This window comes from Pseudopipra pipra, chromosome 1 (assembly GCF_036250125.1).
Source record: "Pseudopipra pipra isolate bDixPip1 chromosome 1, bDixPip1.hap1, whole genome shotgun sequence".
Lineage (NCBI taxonomy): Eukaryota > Metazoa > Chordata > Aves > Passeriformes > Pipridae > Pseudopipra > Pseudopipra pipra.
The window spans coordinates 78,057,603-78,077,751 of record NC_087549.1 but is presented as its reverse complement, the minus strand read 5'-3'; the positions used below and the strand labels follow the sequence as shown (position 1 = coordinate 78,077,751).

The window sequence follows — 20,149 nt, the reverse complement described above, 5'->3', positions numbered from 1 at the left end:
ATATATATTCCATATGAGCACAAATTCCACACAGCATATGTAGAATCTAAAGCTACCCCGTAGACAAGTGTGTGCTAACATTTGTATTCTCAAAATACAATTAAAATTTCAGTAAATAGTTTTTTGATCATTAATTCAGTGTTTGCATAAAAGGACACTTGCTGATTTACAGTGATTATCTTTTTAAAAATGTGACCCTGACAGTCCTGCCTTCAGCTGAAGAGTAAAAACCAAACACTATATATCAAACTGCGCAATGCAGAATTCTGTAATAGCAGCTCACATGCAACTACTGTTTGGTTTGCATGGGGTAGATTAGATTAGATGCAGAAAGAAGTCAGGAAGGAAAATATCAGAAGAGTACTTGGAAAGTGAGCTTCTTCCACCTCAATACATGAAACAGTGCTCTTCCCATCTGTATTGGGAGCCTTGTGGAAAAGAGTGCATTCTTCATAGATAACCTGCACTTGCTCTATTGGGCTCCAGGCTTAGGGCTTGAGCAGCCCATATATTAGCATGAGCTGCTGTTTTAAGGGAACTTGGTGGTGGTATATCCCAAATCAGTTTGTGCTGTGCTGGTTGGTGTTATGGCAGAGATAATATTAAAAAATGTCAGGATATGGTATGTGATTCTCTTTGTTACACAAAACAAAGGGTACAACAGTGTGAGAGAGAGAAAAAGTCTTCTCCATGATTAGGATCTGAATAGGGTGCTTTAGGAAAGGCTACCCATGGTCTGTGCTGCATGAAAGAAGGGTTGTCAGCATACGAGGGATGCAAGTTGTACTCTCTATCTATAGTCCTCTTTATAATCTCTTATTAAAACAGCTGTTTTATTACACCATGTGTTATTGGGCTTTATTTCACTGAGATCTGCAAAAACCTGTGCACTGCCATACACCTCTCTGCTTCCACCCTCCTTTCAAGGGCAGAACACTCTGATTGCCATTCTTGCAACATATAGGCCTGTACAGGCTTACACACTTTCACTACCAGATCTACACTCATACAATTGGATGAACATAATTCTATCCATCTTCACTTTTATTTACCCATGTTAATCTTTTTTTCTACCTATGAACATCACTTAGCTGATGCAGACCACTCAAAACACTTGAGACATCTGTAAATGTGTTAATGAGGTATTCCATATGCATTTGGGAAATCAGAGATTGTTGGTTGATACTATGATATTTCTCATGAAGAACAGATGAGTTAATCTTGCTGCGGATACTGTGACTTCATTGGTTGTTTCCTGTAACTTTTTTTGTATGTGCGTTGAAAGAGATTCAAGTGTATAAATGTGTTGTTATTTTCTGCCATCACATGACCTTACATATACTTTGTATATGTAAACATATTGTGTAAACATTCAGAGTAAACAGAATTTTCTTCTGATAGCTCTAAAGCTCTGAATAGGCTTAGAGATACCCCTTAGTTTTGATAAACACCATATATTTGCTTCTTATGTTCCTGCCGTCTTTCCCTTTCAGTCTTTGACTAGAACTTTCAAGATACTAATAACATAAAATTGATGACTTAGTAGGCCTAGCTTATGTTTATCCAAGAAGTCTGGATAAGTAGGTAGGTTATGTAAGGAATAAACTATCTGATGTGACTCTGTAAATCTGTTTAATGGGGGATTTTTTGATAAAGGGACTGGAAAGGAACAACCCTTTTTGACCACTCCTAAGAGATTACACAGAAAATCTCATGAGTCAAGTAGAAATCCCAATCAACCAGGTTGTCACAACAAAACTTAATTAATTATTAGTACATCTACTTATGTCAGACTCTGATGTTAGACTACAGAGCTCATACTTCAGTAAGAGTTTTGATATTTGTTAGCTCTCTAAGGAAGCAATTTTAACCATGGAATAAAGAGCTGGACCGCAAGTTCCAGTTCTCAAGACAGGATCTCAGACGCAAGGTGTTAGTGCAGTAGTGTATTGAGAGATCCTTTGACTGATGGAAAGTCTAAACACTGAAGAGGTAGAAAAATCAAAGGTCTCATTTTGTTTCTGGATTCAGTTGAATTTCTACAATAATCATCTATGAGGCACCCACCAAGAATGTGACAGTATGTTCTCTAAAAAAACAGATGCTTTGGACTCGTGGTGTTCTTTAGTTACAGTTGCTGTTTTGAATTACGAACAGAATACAATAGTGTCAATATGCTGCTATGTGGAAGCATCTGTGACTGATGTAACTACCCTCTGGACTTAGGAGTATGGTAGGTACTTTCCCACAGTTTGCTTGAGCATGAAAGTTAGTTCATAATTTTCAAATGCAACCTGAATGAAGAGGTCTCAAATCAATGTTCTGATGATTTAGTGTCTCTAAAACATAAAATTAAATTTAAAAAGAATTCTGGTTTGTTGCAATAAAAATATTTACTTTGCAAAATATCTTTCCTGAAATTTTGGTTTTACCTACCAAAGAACAGTCTATTTCTTACATACCTGCAAGCACATCTTGAGCACACTGCAGTGCAAGATAAGGTATGCTTGTAGTGTACTACAAATAGTTATTTCTATCAGTTAATTGTGACCAATGTTTTGGCAGAAAAAAAAAAAAAGTGAATCTGCTGAGTAGACATTGTACCTCCAGTTATTCCTGAATCTGAATCTGTGATGTTCCTATATAAATTCTTAAAAAACCTTCCAAACAACAAAAAACACAAACAAACATAAAAACCAACCAAAGAAAAACACAGGCAATGAAACAAAACCCACAACCTCCCCCCCAAATCACACAAGGTGAAACACAAATAGTGTAGGAAAAAAGTGAGTTCTAACTGGCATGGGTTAGAAGCACAGTCTGTGAAGCACAATTCTCCTAATTCTTGGTTTATGCCTAATTTCCACAATTACCATAAACAATTCCATGTTACAAAACACACTACTGGATTTTTCAGAACACAAAGCCTGAGGCTTGCCATGCAGGTTTATTTCTAGACTGGGGGATGGGGGAAATGTTTGTGTGTGTATGTTCATTTTCTTTTCTTTCTTTTTTAATATGCATTCTAAAACACGCAGATTGGGTAAAAATTTAAAAGTGTTCAGAATGTCAGTGCACTGCAATGTGCATGTTTATATAACTCTCACAAAAAGAACACAGAGAAAGATAGCTTTGAACCTGGGCTCTGCTAAACAATTTTTCTTCAAGGGAGATAAAATAATGAAAAATACTTGCTTAAACTGCTGCCCAAACTCTTATTGTTTATACCACTCCTGGAAAAGACCCCAGGGAGCAGCAGCGGAATCTGTGCTATTGATTGGCTGGTTAAATAGAGGCCTATTAGATTCAGACAGGCTAGATTGATTATACAGCAGCAGAAGGAGCTCAGATTCAGAGCTGAGTGAACGTCAGGGTGAGAGAGAGGGAGAGCAAGCGAGAGAAAGCGCGCAATAGAGGGAGACTGTACACACTCTAGCATCAGTATGTGACTACCGGTACCTGATAACACTGATATTGAGCTCCTTCAGCGGAGAACTTGCTGAGCTACCTTTTTTCATTTGCAAGAGGATGCCAGCTCTAAGCCTGTGCAACCGATGACAGACTGGACGTTGGAATAGTTCATTTTACTTACAATTACATCTCTCATGTTCTGCATCTCTGAAAAAAGGCTTATTACTGAAGACAAAAATTCGTCCTCTCCCCTTAGCTCACGTAATACTGATGATATACAGAGTTTGATCTTCCAGGTAAGGAAATTATAATTTGCTTTTCTGAGCAGCTAAAAAAAGGAATTATTCTTTTATATCTTGCATGTTAAACACAAGCTTTGGCATCTGTTCACAGAATGCATTTTTGCACTTGCATTTCTTCCAGTCACAGATTATATGTGTCAAATACTATGTACACTGGAAGACAATTAGCAACAGGACATGGTTTTGCATTGCATTTATCATGCTTAACCCTTCAAGTAAATGGGAATGAAACAACCAGAAAGATTATTTCTAACTACTTGGATGATGTTTTAATGTAACTTGTCCCACACGTGCTAAGCAGTCCGGAGTAATAATGGCACACAAGAGCTCAAATATAATTAATTCATTAGTGTACGTGTTCTGAAGCCAGGTAGAGAGAACATTTACCTGAAGGATTTTTCAGTGCTTGTCAGTAGTTTGAAATAGTATGTCTTTTGACTGCAAGCTTACCACAGCTGAGCAAATATGGTCAGCCTTAAATAATATGGCATTAAACTGCCTTTTTTTTTTAATATATAGATGTAGTAGTTATTGCTAGCATTCTGCCTGCAAAGCAAAGATCAAGGCTTATGACCTGAGACATGAAGCCTAAGATGTTCTGTTACACTGGGCTGCATATTAGATGCAGTCATCCCACAGACTGATTGCTTGTTTTGATGTGACATTGACACTACTGTCTCCTAATTGCCTATCTCTATATAAACTTTCTACATATTTACTTCTGCTATGCTGTAAGTGGTTTTGCTGTGATAGGTTGTGATGAATTGCTGTGATTTGAAGGTGATAGGTTAAAACTGAAATAACCCGACTTTTGGTTACGAAGCAAGTCAGGAAGTTGATCAGCTCGGGATTTACAGGCCATGGGAGCATAATGCTAGGAAGACAGCATTGTCACTTCACTAGTAGCATATTCCTAACAGATGTGATAATCTGCACCACCTTCCTCATCAGTTTGTGCATTCTGCTGCTGAAGAGTTTTTCATATACCAGCTATTGTGATTACTCCCTCTAAGTGGAGACATCAGTCTATTAATGTAACCATGTAGGTAGACTTGCTCCCAGCTGAGTACAACATTCCAATGCTTTGTCCAACTAAGAAACTGCCTATAGCAAGATCTTGCTCTTAGATTGTGCACCTAACTGTAATCCAATTTATCCAATGACAAAAGCATCACAAATATAGAAAAGCACTTTCTTCTCTTCCTTTACCATGAATTTTTTTATAAATTTCTATAAGCCACCATACTCAAATACTCAATGACTTCTCAAAACCTAAATATGGAGTTACCAAAATGATTATTTATAATTTTGTAAGAGAAACACATTATAAATGTTGAGGACCTTAGACATACAGAGATTTTTTTGAAAACTAACAATAATTTGAATGGGTGTCTAAGTGGTCACATGAAAAAATAAGTAATGCTTAAGAGTTCATCTTCTATAATGTACAATATGAATAAGCACTGGCAAAACCAAGAACTAAACTGATGAGCCAAAACTAAGGGAATACTTAAACTATAGCATCTGTGCTCTTTTATTTCTTTATATTTTCTTCATGAATAATGTTTGTGTTATTTCTTACATACATAATTGATCCATGTCAGCAATTTCAGTGTTTCCTTCTGAAATTCTTTCCAGGTAGAAGGTAATTCTCTTGGGGGCACATTTTGCCACTGTAGCTTTCATTAAGTGGTATTTTACTCCAGAAAATACTGCCAAAAGTGAAGACTGCATACAGTGACTATGGAGTCAGAGTGCAGAATCTGACCATAAAAAAATGGAGAGAAACCCTTTACATTTTAATTACCTGACTGAAAATTTTAACAGTAAGACAAAGATGTGGATATCAAGAGTTAGAGCTACTAAATATGGACAATATTTTATAAGGAGCTAAGATAATTGGATGCCTAATTCACTGGATTCTTACACAGCTTAAGGCCTACCTCAATATATTTCATGTGCAGTTTGACTTGCAAAAAATAATCCTTTATGTAAGCACAAAAGCTTTCTTACAGCTCTTATTAATCTCTCTCTTTTCTTTCTGAAAAGCCTTGTTCATCTGTGCTCTTTAAATATACCTTATAATTTTTTGATTGGAAATAAAATCATGGTAATTCTGTGATTTCAAAATCAGCAATATGGTTCCCTCCAGATTAGTATCTGTTAGTAGTCAACCTTGAAATTCCAAATAAAGCTAAAAAGTGTTTATTTTTGAAAAGACAATATTAAATTTGAACCTTTTTTTTTTAAGCAAAAAAGAAAATCCCAAACCCAAAAACTTAGCTATAAGATATTCATTTCCACATTACAGATTGCAAGCATCTTCTTTTGTCAAATTCAGGAAAACAAATGGAATGAAAAAATCAAATAAGAAAAGTTTAAGAGTTTACATACTACAAATTGTGCATTTTCTTTCAAGTCTTGAATGTTGTTAATCTGGACTTTTTGCAACACTTTAAGCTGATTCACTTGTATTAACTTTTTCTCAAAAAGACTATTTGGTTCTTTTTGAAATTAATGTTGTGTTTCTTTCCAACTTGAATTGACAGAATGTGAAATTTATTTTTATTTTCCTAGCTAACTTGAAGCCATTAGGGGGCCCTTTCCTCCTATGATATCACACAGCAAGCTGCAATAAGAAGATATATCTAGTTATTAGACTTGGCAGAAAAACAAGTTCTGCTTGATTTAATTTATTCTGGGTGTAGAGCATTTTAATAATACAGAGCAATTTAAAATATCTCATTTGTTTATTTGTTAGTTCATTTGTGGAGGGGGTTCTGTTTGGTTTGGGGTTTTATTGCACATAGTTAAAAAATGATGTATCTTTCACTGCCAGTTAGATGGTTATGTTTTGAAGTTACCTTTGTCCCATAAGGCAGAGGAAGCAGGGAACACAGTCAGCAACAACTTTGAAGTAATCTCTGGGATTACTAGATCAAGCTAACAGCCTGATCAGACTGAATATGAAGCACAACTTATATCCAAAAAGCTAATGTTTGCTTATTCTAGTAGCTGGGATCAACAGCGCAGCTAGCATTAAAAAAAAAAAAAAAAGAAAAAGAAAATAAAAAATTAATCCTGTTGAGTACTGCTATATTGTGCCAATAAGAACCTAGATTATATAGAACTGATGTACTCTTCACTTGCACAGCTTGCTTTCAGAAGGGCTAAGAATATCACCAACATTTTTGGATGACTTTATTTCACAAAGTAAGAAAGGTAGTTTCAATTCTGCAAATATTCACCCGTGAGCTGCTACACTGAACTTACTGTGGAGCAAATTCCAATATACTTTGTTCTGCCTATTATGCCTTTAGTAGTTCCAGTCAATTCATTGAACCACTGTACCTGAAATCAGTACTGTTTGTACAAACTGAAGCTTTTATTATTTCTTGTTGAATTCCTTGGAATGAACTATAGAATAACCAGATCCAGACTAAGAAGAAGAAATAGATTTGTTGCAAAGCACAGCAAGGTGGTTGCAAACACTGCAGTAGCATGCTGAAGTGAGGCCAGGAGAAATATGAGTGTCAAAAGACAAGCAAATTAATTGTCCACCTGTTTCAGTTTTAAAGAATTATATTATTCCAGCCAACCTTGAAAGAAAAAAATCCCATGTTGGTAAATGACTTTACCCACCTTGGTGAACTTGCTACTTTACATGGTTTAGCTTGGAGAGATTCTAATACTACCAACTCCATTCAAGAAAAAAAAAGAAAAAGAAGAAAAAAACTAACAGCCTATGTGATACTCTACATTCAAAACAAAGTAGTGTAATCTGGCCAAACTGGAATTTGTTTTTAAGTGCTTCAAGCTAAAAAATTATATTCTTCCCTGGTTTTACTACACATCTGAATAATCTCTCAAATTTTACACATGCTTATAGCAACTATCTTATGACACATCAATGAAGAATTCTTTTCTGCTAAACAGTATGTGGAAATTCCAACCAAGATCTGAAGACATTGTGTTTCCTGCTCTGCATAGTCAGGAAAATAGTTTCGGTTTCAGGTTCATGCAATGTAATAGAAATTGTCAACAACTGGAATAAATCATTATTTCTGAGATACATAACTGATGTTTCAACTCATAGAAGGTGGTCTTTATTAGGTATGTTATTAGCACATTGTAAATTCAGCGTCATACAAATTAGCTTCCTGTCAGTGGAAGAGAGTTTTTTCATTGCTAAAATGAGGATAAAGTTAACTGTGACTGGCTTGCATTTCAAGTAATTAATTGTGTACATGTGAAAAGTCACTAAACTTGAGCTGGTATTAGTATTAGAAATCCATCAGGCACAGCATCTCCAGCCAGTTGAGGGAGGTGATTGTCCCGCTCTGCTCTGCACTGGTGCGGCCTCACTTTTGGACACCAAAATACAAGAAAGATATTAAGCTATTAGAGAGTGTCCAAAGGAGTGCAACGAAATGGTGAAGGGCCTTGAGGAGAAGCCCTATGAGGAGCTGCTAAGGTCACTTGGTCTGTTCAGCCTGGAGAAGAGGAGACTCATTGTGGTCTACAGCTTCCTCATGAGGCAAAGCGGAGGGGCAAGTACCTCGTGACCAGTGACACACGAGAAAATGGCACGAAACTGAGTCCAGGGAGGTTTAGGTTGGATATTAGGAAAAAGTTTTTCATCCAAACAGTGGCCAAACACTGGAACAGGCTACCCAGAAAAGTGGTCACAGCTCCAGGTCTGAGAGAGTTTGAGAAGCACTTGGGCAATACTCTCAGGCACATGGTGTTATTCTTGGGGCTGTCCTGTGAAGGGCCAGGAGTTGGACTTCCAGATTCTTGTGGGTCCCTTCCAACTGAAGATATTCTAGGATCTTATGTTGTTATATAAGGCCCAAATCAGACCAAATTGTTGGAAGATGACATGAGGTGTGTGGCAGAAGCAAGTAACAGAGACCGCTTCTTTGTTGGAGTTAAGTGCCCTAGCAGTAAGATTCTTTTCCCCTTTATAAAACACAGTTTAATTCTATTGTACGCTTTGCTGCCTTGAAATCAATGAAATTTTATTTAAAACGTAAAAATTAAACCCATATAAGATTCTTGCCACAAAGTTTTTGCAGAGCTTCACTCCAGAGGTAACTCTAATTTACTGGTTGGTTAATTTATCCCTTATATAAACACACTGTGCAAAGCACTTTGAAATACTTTTGAATGAAAACTGTTGTGTAAATGTAAAGTATTATTATGGTAAACGGAAGTCACTCAAACTTTAGCTAATGAAACCTGCATCAGTCTGGGGTGCTCTATTAAGCATGAATAAATAATTTATCTTTGATGAATGTTTAAAGAGTGAAAAACAATTCTTCAGTCATAAATAAGAAATACTTATTTTTTTTTTTCCTATTTCATGTTTTCTATAATACGTGAGGGGAATAATTCATATAACTAGATTTTAGAAGTAGAGAAGTTTGTAATAGCAATTCATGAACATATTGTCAAAACATTTTAAGGACAAATAATAACAACGTAGTCTAAAATACACATCAGAATGTAGTGAAAAGCAAGATCTCATGCTCCTTTAGTCTTCTCTTTACAGAAAAAAAAAATTACATAACTTAGCAAATGGAATTGCACTGAAACAGCAGCCTGCAGCTTCCTCTTATTTGCATAAAATCCCTGCGTTGAAACTAAATTCATACATATATATGTATATATTATGGCTTCCCTGCCCATAGCAGGGAGGTTGGAACAAGATGATCTTTAGGGTCCCTTCCAACCTAACCCATTCTATGATATGATTCTATTATATGTGTGCATATATATGTCTATATATTATATATTCTATATTTAAGCTAACCCTTTACTGTCTGCATTCCACACAGATGCATATTCACTCTTACAGTGAATTTGCAACCTTTAACAATACAACCATATAGAACCAAACGTATTACCTGAGTTCCATAAAAGAGGTTTTTTAGTCATGAAGCTGCTTGAGGGTACAAGTTATCAGAAAGATGTCACCAAGAAACGAAGATCAGCAGACTATCAGATGCCAGGATCCTAAAACCAAAATACTATTTCCCCTGGTATTGAAAGTATTTTGTTCACATAATCTGCTTTAATGTTGTAGGATAGCAGAAAGGCTTTGCTGTGCAACATGCAACGAAATGCCATTGAAACACACAGTACACTTTGGAGAAAAGCTCTTTAAATTTTGGGTTTACTTGAATTTCAGAATATTTAGACCTGAGCCAAAAGCGCTGTTCCTTTGCAAAATAGTGATTATGTTTGGCTCTGGAAAAAGACATGGGCAAATCTTGCTCTGATCAGGGACTATTAGCACTAGTCTGTAGAATATAAAATAAGTGAACAAAGTTCCGCAGAGCAGATGATAATGAGAAGTAACTCATTGTCCTTCTATCACATGTCTGTAACAGCGAGAATTACCGTACTTAAGCAGTAACAAAGCTATGGTAACACCTTAATTATTTATACACCTTCCTCTTTTTTCCCTCAGAACTTTTTGTAACTGATTTAGGATATGGGACTCTGAAGGTTTTTTTCTTTACCTCTGATACGGTTTGAAGCTGGTTCCCTGCCAAGTCTCCAAACCTTACCGCAAGAAACCCCCCCCCTGCCCAAACCTCAGGGAGAAGAGGGAGAAAAAACAACCAAGAAAAACCAAAACGAGAGAGACAGCTAAAGCAATATATATATAAATATATTTACACTTATGTTACAATTATATACAATTGAAATATATATACAATTTCACAAGGGAAAGGGAAGGGGGAAGGGAAAAGGAACAAAACCAAAATAGCATATATATATATATCCCGATTAGTAGTCCAATATCTAGCAACTAAAATAGTTAGCAAAGAAATATCTCACTACTCTCCTTGGGACAACCGAGAGTCGCTCTGGAACGATCGCCGGCAACCTCTGTCTCCCAAGGTCAGCAAGGCCTAACCAGGCCTCGCTCCCCAACACGACAGACTCAACAGCAGGGAACCTGCACCTCCAAGCCGCTGGAAGGAAAGAGAGTGAAGGCCTCTCCTCCTTTCTTCTTATAGCCCGGCTTACGTAAAAATCGTAGGGAATACTGGGTAAATCTGGGCTCTTCCTTGGTTACAAACTGGTCACCAAGGAAGGCCCAGACCAAACTACCACAACCTCCAAAACAAACAAACAAACAAACAAACTACATCAAAACACTCTCAAATTCATCTTTAGGCAAGATGTTAAAGGTGAACAGCATTAACTGGTAAAAATTACTATGATAAAATTTTTCATTTAACATAACAAAACAATAGTTTTGTTCTTAATACTGTGCAGTAATCAGTAAGTAGCAGCTCTTTGTGGCCCAGAATACTTAACAATGACTGTATGAGTATTTTGTAGTGTATGGAAATTATGTATACCAAAAATAAAGAATATATTATATTCCTTTGAATTCCGTAAATTTTAATTTGAAAAATCTGGTTTTCATAGGGGTACATGGACTTCACTGACTTCTAAAAGCTACTCAAATTACATTGTAGTGTTTTGCTCTTCCTGAATTCCTAAGACCCATTGATAGCTCTTAGTTCTATGCAACATAGCTCTATTGATATATGTGAAGGGACAGCTCTGAAATTAATGTTGCAGCTTTCAAGTGGAAATAAGAAAAAACTCATCTGACAATTCCTGCTACCAGTGCATTTTATAGAACCAGATTAAATAATAGAAACATATCCTTCATGTTTTTGTAATTTAACTTATAACAGACTATACCTTCTGTATACTGTATGGGGAACCAGCATTTGAAACTATCTTCTTAAATGAAATCATGAGTAAACATCTTACAGGGAAACCTTAAAAAATAGAATTTAAATCACTTTATTTTTATCTTTGTTTTGGTACGTAACATGCTTTTTGTCAGTGTATCAATATGGAAAGACATGAAGGATTCTAGTGGGATTTTGTTTTACTCAGAATCAGCTCTTATAGTAGAGACAGTGGAATGGATCCACCCCAAAACTTTATAAAACTCACTTAAATCTTCTGTTATCCAGTCTTAATATTGACACATGTTATGGAGGTATCAGAGAACAGCAGTATGCAAAATTATGATATATTTAACAAATAATTCTGTCTTGGTAGTACTATCTTGAACCTAAATAAACTATACAGCTGTTGTTTTATGTGACATTCTTTTAAATCTCTATTTCATTATAGATGTATATATATGCACAACAGAGTCACTACAGAATTTCCTTTAGACGTCTTAATCAGCTAATCACTTGATCCACTGCTCCTAGTTTTATTTCAGATAAAACACAGTATATGATGGAAATTTCATTTCCCCTCCACCCCCAAAATAGCATGAACAGTCAAAGTCATTGATTAAATTATTTCAGTAAGCCACTAATTCTCATAAACAGTTGAATTCTCTTGAAATCGGATCCTAAACACGATTTGCTTCCAGTGTTCCAAGAACCAGGATGATTATTTCTTCTGAGCCAACAAAACTGTTCTGGCATAAAGCAGCATATAACTTTTGGCTAATGTAGCATATTTCAGATGATATGTTGTCATAATAATTTCCATGGCTTTTAATTATTCTTATTTAATTATATTTTAAAGTAATGAAGCCAGCAGTAATTTAATTTTGTGATTTTGTATGACACTGAAGTATTTCCAGTGTCTTTTTATCATCCTGAACACAGGGGCTGCTCCTTGTGCCTTACGCTGTGCATTATTCACAACTTGATATACCAAAAAATGTATATTCTTAACAATTCTGAACAAGTTTTTGACCAAAAAAAAAATATCCCCATAAATTTCCTTGTTTAGGAAATGGAAAGCAAGATGTAATGAAAGTCCACATTTCTATTGCTGTTTGATATTACAACTCTTTCTCAAACAAGAAATCAATTCCTTAACACAAGCCAGACATATAGGAGTGTTTATCTTGACAAGGACCAAAGAAATATAACACCACTTTTCAATCCATGTTATATTTTCTGAAAAATCTACATGTTATTATTTTGTATTAACGGACATTTCTGCCCTCTTTCTCCCATTCTCTTCTCAGGAAGAAAATAGCCCTAGAGGTATCATGCTTTTAGAGAATAGGTGTAAATACAATTCTTGTAGATATAAGTCATAAAATTCAGAAAGCCCAGAAACACTGTTGAAAACGTTCTACGACAGCTTAAAACTTTCAAGATGAGAAACAATCTTTAATGTGTCTGTGTCATCAGAGATGCTAGATTTATTTCATACCAATAAATGTGGATTAAATCAACCAGCAAAACACTCAAAGTCTAAATTTGATACTTTGGAATCATGTAGGGATAGCTATGCTTGTCTTTCATCATGCAGCATTGGTTTCTCAAGTCAGTAACTCACATTAAAAATTACATAGAGTAAAACCAAAATCTTGTATTAAATTTCCTTTGAATATTGGTGATTTTGCCAATTACAGAATGCATGATTCAAGGATAGTTCCAGAATTTCTGAGAAAATAATGTCCTTAATGTACTGTGAAAAAAAAATACAATTAAACTCAGATTTCTAGGTGCCTGAATTTAAACTTTTAAACTGAGAGCATTCAAGGCAAAGAGCAAATCTATTTCTACTATTGCAATGACAACACAAATATATTTAATGTGACTTTTGCCTCTACAGTTACCTCTACAACATGAAGTTCTCTATTCCCATAGTTTGATTCAACAGACTATATGCGGGCTCAGTGATCCATAATGAAATGCAAAGATGTAACCTCCTTGGAAATTACAGCTACAGTTGGTTTACATATGATCACACACAAACCAGTGCATATAGATAACTACAGCTGTAGAACGTGTCCATATAGCCACAACCTAGAAGCTTCTGTTTGAAAAGTGAAAATTTTCAATGCTCCAGGACTCAAAAAAAATAAAATTTATCCACCAGGAAAATTGAAATGGAAACAAACTGTGCATCGTGATAAAATGGCATGCTTGTTTAGCAGTAATATTTTGCTGTGAATGACTCCCTCACCTGCATTTAGCATGTGTTGATTGCTCAGTTCACTGAAGCACAGGACGCTGAGTAGAGACATCAATCAATAAAGTAATTTATAATGATCAACCTTCTGGGCAGACTGTGGGATGAACTAGTCATTACTATTTTCTTCTGGCTGAGAAAATCTGTTCCACTATTGATAAATATTTGCCAAACAAATTCTTCAGCCTCTCTAACATTTTCTCCTTACAGAGAAGTGAAAGGGTAAAGTCGGAACTGATTGCACTTGAATACGGTTTAACAACAAGAAGCATTTCTTATTAACCTACAAGACTCTGATAAAGGTATTCATTAATAACATGGTTGGTTTAATGATAATAGAAGCTGATGTCAGGGTGGCCTCAAGTAAAGGAAACAACTTCCCTTAAATGTGTTAGAAGCAATGCCCAAACTGATGGCCACCATTCCACTGAAGCAGAGAGCAAAATATGGACATAATATCTCACACACTTCCACTGACTGTTTATCTTGACAAGGATAATGAATGTCCCCTGCAGATGTGCCAAGGGTCAGGCTCTCCAGGAGTACCCCAATAAATCCTCTCCTGCTAGACTGGAAATGAATCGCTTAATTTCAGACCTCTGCCAAAGCTCCCTCTGCAGGGTGAGAAGCACCCTGACATGGGCTCGGGCCAGGGCCAGGGCCAGGGCTGGGACTGGAGGCTGAGGCTGGAGGTTAAGGCTAGGGCTGTCCATAGAACCTTCTGGAAATTTGCTGTTAGCATGGGAAGGAGACATGCCAGGGACAAGATAGCCAGGGGGTGAGGAGGGCAGTCTTGTGCCATGTTGTGGCTGTGGGAGCTGTTTCCTAGTTAGTGAGAGAGGGGAGTGACAAGGAGTGGGGCTGTGAGGTTGGGTGAGCCCTGTAAGTCAACTGTTTTTCTCTTGGTCTGTGTGGGGCCCTCCTTTAGAGGCCTGTACTGTGGGGAGCTACCTTGTTGTTTGTATGACCCACCAGGACTGAGGGACTTGATTTGCTGCTGGGTTTGCTGTAGAGGAGCATTGGTGGTCCTAGCTGTGCCAGTGGACCCCCTACAAGGAGGCAGCCAGTCTTGGAGGGACCAAGAGTGATACCTTTGGACAACTGGGGAGTTAATCTCAGGAAAACTTACCTGAGACACTGCAGCCAAGATGTTTTTGCCAGTGATGGTACTGGGTAAGATGCCAGTCGCTAAGGCTGAATCCTTTTAGACAAGAAGTGGTTCAGAAGAAAAGAAGGGGAATAGGTAGGGGGAGTTCCTGGAGGTGGTGCATGCAGGAGTGCTAGAGGAGCAGACCTGTAGTGTAAGAGGAGTAGACTTGTAGTATAAGAGTTGTGCTTGACGGTACTATTTGCAAAAATAGGGCCATATTGTGGATCCTTAGCTAAGGAGCTGTATTATGTCCTGGATGCTTTTGAATGAGGGCAAGATAAGGAAGTAAAAAGTATTCAGCTCTGAAGTCTGGGATTGTGTAGGGATTTGTGTTTAATTTCATTTTGCTCTTTTTACCAAAATATTGAATCTTATTGAATGACACTCTCCTATGTTGCTGGTAAACCAGTCTAATTGATGTAAGGGCAAAGGTTTTTCCAACTTTGGGTGCTTTATCTCTGTTCGGTGTGTAAATCCAAATGAAACAATATCAAGAAAACCTTAGAGAGATGTGCAGCTGATGCATGTTTCAGGGATTCATGTGCTGGGAATTAATTCAGCTAGGCTGCTGACAGATGGAGAGAGTCTCTGGCCTTTGCCTTACTTAATCTTGCCATCCCATTGACAGTGGCCAGAGTAGCCCTTTGAACAAGCTGTCATTACTCATTGCTGCCAGACCTGTTGCAGGCAATTCCCATAGCACTTCATTAACTATCCATGACCTCCTTGTTTCAGAAGTCTTTAGTTTTCCAAAATTGTTTTTTATTCAAGCTGTCAATCTGTTACAAAAATGTAGAAAAATGATGGGCAGTTCATGAAGTGACAATGACTTTATGGCATAGGCTCACATTCAGAGATTAATTATGTCCCTATCTCTCAAGCACAATATGTCATACTGATCGCAATATAGGTTATACTTGAATTGGAGATAGGGCTTTCCTACAATTCCCAGGTTCACCATGAAGGATGCTTCTGAATTAATGGGCTAATAACTGATGTCATTTGGATTGTTGTTGTGAAAAACTTCTTTCTTTTCTCCCTCCCTAGGAGGGAGTGTTGTGCGTAAGACTCAAATTTAGTTGATTAATTAACTTCCATATTTTATTCAAATATTTGCTTAATATTACTGAGTGACATCAGCCTAACTGTGATATCTGGAAAAAAAGAAACCTATATTAGACTGAAGCTTTCACTCATGGTACCAAATTCTGCACTCTTCTTTATCAAATGCCATACTGAAAAAATAAATAGCTGTGGATGTTTCTTAGCAGAATTTAGGATTATTTCAGTTGGAAAATACAGTTTCGCCATGTTTCCTTCTATTTGGAGATTTATGAACTGTTGAAGAAATCACTTTAAACATACCAATATCTAATACTGTTTTCCTTGCTCTGTCTTTATTGAGTCATCCATAAGTATATGTAAGATTTAAAATTGGTTAGCTTCTAAAATTTTTCTTCTGGGTCACTGAAGTTCCCTGATTTTTCAGAAAGGTCTTATAAATTGATCTAAAAATAAAAAAAATCTGACTTTTTTTGATGGGACTGTGAAAAGAGGTGAGTGATTTCTGGAGGTCTTTTGCTGAATTGTGAAACTCCTCTGGAAATTGCAAGGTGAAAAACAAACTTATTATACTCTTTCTTGAACCTTGATGATAGTAAAAAGCACAATCTCTTCACTCTGCTGCCATTGAGGAATACATATTGTACATTTCTTCAAGTACACTTGCAAATGGATAACTTTCTATAATTGTTTTTTCAGATGAGAATTAGCAGATAGAAGCATGATTTAATAAATAAAAACAAAGAAGGTTAAATTCCTTGCTTTGTTTTAATGAAAAAAAAGCCCCAAAACCAACTAACAAACCAAAACCAAAACCAACAACCAACTTTTCAGACCTTCTCTCATCTCTTACCTTGGGCCTAATTAATAGTCTGCTATCAGAAGACTCTCCTTCAGTTCATCTTTCTATAGCAAGGGGTCTATAACTTAAATATAAATTGCAACTGTTAGGTTTTTATTTGACAAGTGAGAGCAGAGCTTTTACTGCTTTGTGGTGTTATTTTCAGGCTGTTGAAATATTGGTATGGGTTTGGTATTTTTTCACTAACAAGTGCTGTTATATACAGCCATTCACTGAATTCAAATATCACATAGTCTAGGAGGTTTTTTGGAGCCAAATGAGAAAAAACCTTATTCTCAAAGGCATTTCATTTCCCTGCTTGATTTTATTACAATAGCCAAGAACTCAAACTATAATTAAATATAAATATAAATTACCTTGCAAATTATTACCAAATGCTGATGAAATACCAAGAGTTCTGCCACCAAAATTACAAGTGAGACATGACCAGTGTAGAAGCTGTTACTTCTATCCGTATTACTTATCTTATAGGACTGCTTGGTATTTTAATTTTCTTCTGACCTGAATTCTTGCCCATACTTTTGGCTTGTAATAGAATACTTTCTGTCCTTTTCTAGCTATATTGTGGTGTATTGTGATAACACTGCACCCCAGGTATTATTTTCCTGTCAGGGATACATGTGGCAGTCAACAAGAGAGAATCCTGAATTGCATTCATAGAAATCTTTATGGAAGATGGACAAAGGCTTTCTTTGCAAGTCAGTAGGAAAAATGAACACGTAGAAGGAAGAGCAGTCATTATTTAGAAACATTCTCTCAGTTAATCTGATTCTTTGTTTTTTAAATGCTTTCTGTCTGTGCTTGCAGAATATTCTCTTCTATTGTAAAACCATTAGATAATAGCCTACATTTTCCACTGCTAATGGAGTCATTCTGATAGAGTATAAACTCAAAGTTGGTGCAGACCTAGTATTTAAATTCTAATCTATGTCAGAGTACAATATAATTCATGAGCCATGCTACATGGATTAAGGAATCTTGAGTAGATGCTGCTTTTTAATTGGTATTGATATGGTGAGCTTTTAACTTTTGCCAGTTTGTATTGCAAAATTTCCCTTGATCAGAGAGGATTGTAAATTTGACAAATTAACATTGATTCTGAGGCAAAACTGCACTATTATGTCACTGCTAGCAGCATTAGTGACATATGCAGCCACATTACTCCATATGCAAAAACCTTGTCTGAGTTGTGCGTGGAATACAAATATGGAAACGTGTTGATACTGAAACTATGACACTAATTACTATTAATTAACATTAAGCTATTTTTCTAAGTGAGGTGAAGGATTATTCACAACATGATGATTTTACATCAAGACTGAATACCTTTCAAACTTAATACTTCAGTTTAAGTACGTGTAGGGGGGATATGCAGGAAGAGTAGATGAAGTCCTCTCATTTTTTTGGTTTTTTTTTGTTTGATTGGTTTGTGATTTTGGTTTTATGTTATGCAAGAGGATCAGTCAAGGTAATCATGATGATCTTCTCTGTCTCCCTCTTAACTCAATAATTTTTCAAGGAAAAAAATAGTCTCATGTCTTCATAAATCAGATCCTGTCATTTTTTTCAATGTTTTTTTAATGTCATAGTGTTTTTGTCTCAGCCCAATGTCATTCAGGATTTTTTTTAAAAGCATCATTGAATCATATAACTTTTTCACAGATATTTTAATAGTGTTCTGCTGCTTTTCTACTTGAAGAAAGGAAGAACATGTATTATCAACAAGTGAAGTACACCTTTCAAAATTAGGAAGGTTGAGTGGGGATTCCAAATCGATAGGTAACTCAGAGTATTTGTCAAATGATGATTTTTTTTTTTTAATCATGTCTGTTTTTCTGGGTGAGGAGAATAAACATAAATGTCTACACTGTGCATTGAACACCCAAAAATTTTGGGGTAAAGCAGGTGAAGAAAAATACTCCTCAGATTCCCATGGATTCTGTTTTCATAGAAGGTAGACAGTGCAAGGTATGTGCAATATTATTATGTTATACTATTTTCTTGAAGGTGGAGGGCAATTGCAAAGATGCAAAGATACCTTCACAAAATTACAGAATATTCTGAGTTGGAAGGGACCCACAAGGATCATCAATTCCTTTCTGAAAGTAGACTTTTACTTGTTTGTGCCTCAAAGGAATTATGTGATGTAGTTTGCAAAATTTTTATTCAGATTTTCTCCTAAATTATGAGAATATTTGAGAAATACTGTCTCTTGATGTTTGAGAGACTTCTTGTGAAAATTGTAATTAAAAAAAATTACTTCTGTGCAGTTTAACATTAGTAGACATCAAGGATTTACCAGGAAAAAAACAAATATATATACTGAGCTGATTTTTCATAAATCAGGAATTTTTCAAATCTAGGCAAGTTCTAATAGAACACCATAAAATAGTTATTTTTGTCTTTGTAAGGCATGTGTCATTGAAGTTTGGTTTATACAGGATTTCAATAAGAAAAGTAAGGGGTTTTCTGCTATTAAACTAGATATATTACCTGAACGCTGTGGTAAGTTTAAGGTGCTTGTTGAGTGGCAGGCAGAAAAATGTTTATATTTATGCAGAAGGAATACAGGATGATGCCCTATAATAATCTTTAGAGTGGAAAAAAGCATCAGTTGTGCCAGATGACGTCTGTAGATTTAGTAGGCTTTCCTTGAAACACTTCTCCCTCTCAGATGCATTTATGCCACCAGAAAAGACAACACGTGGAGGAAAACTTGTAAGATGCCTTCAGGTGCAGCAGCTTATTCATAAATTTGATGTTGTATGTTTCATATCTAAATTTTTTTACTGTTGTGGACACTTGCACCGTCAGAAGTAAGTAAGAGCAAACAAAAGAGCTGTACACAAAGAAACAAAAGCTTGACATTAACTGTATGGTTTTGTACTGTAACAATTGTAACTTGTATAGCTGACCATTTGTATATCTTAGGAATGGAACATATATGCTACAGCAACTATTATAAGGGAAAGTGTTCAATCGGACATGTCTATCTCGTATTGGCCTTATTAGCCACCCGTGTGCTTGTAACAAATGTGGATAGAGCCTCTCCCAAATCTTCGTTCGCGAAGCCCAGCCATGATGAATGAAACAAGGGAAAAGGTTTCTTTTCAGGTTACCTTGCCAGCTTTCAACAAAATGACTCACAAATTGTGGATGAGTAAAGCTGTCCCTTTGTTTATGATCCACAGGTTTTATTTTCTTAGAGAGAGAGTATAGATTAGAGAGTGTAAATTAACAGTGTTCTGGTAACAAGGAGCTCCGTAGTAATTTCTTGTTTACACTTCTACCTTAACTAGTGTATAAACATGATCAATTTCAAGATACTGTTTCAATTTCTCTCAAAGTCTGTCCCTTAGAGCTTGACACAGA

General features: G+C 36.2%; 1 protein-coding gene across 8 annotated transcripts in view; it reads left to right on the top strand.

Moving 5' to 3' along the window:
- Window positions 1-3,359: 3,359 nt before the first annotated feature.
- CDH18 (cadherin 18) overlaps window positions 3,360-20,149 on the top strand; it is a 501,066-nt gene continuing 484,276 nt past the window's right edge. For 7 of the 8 annotated variants that reach the window (XM_064662041.1, XM_064661985.1, XM_064661995.1 and 4 more), the window contains exon 1: window positions 3,362-3,707. The gene's annotated coding sequence lies outside the window, so the exon portion shown is untranslated. Of the gene's footprint in view, window positions 3,708-20,149 lie in introns of all 8 variants that reach the window. The other variant, XR_010432152.1, reaches the window with a different exon arrangement.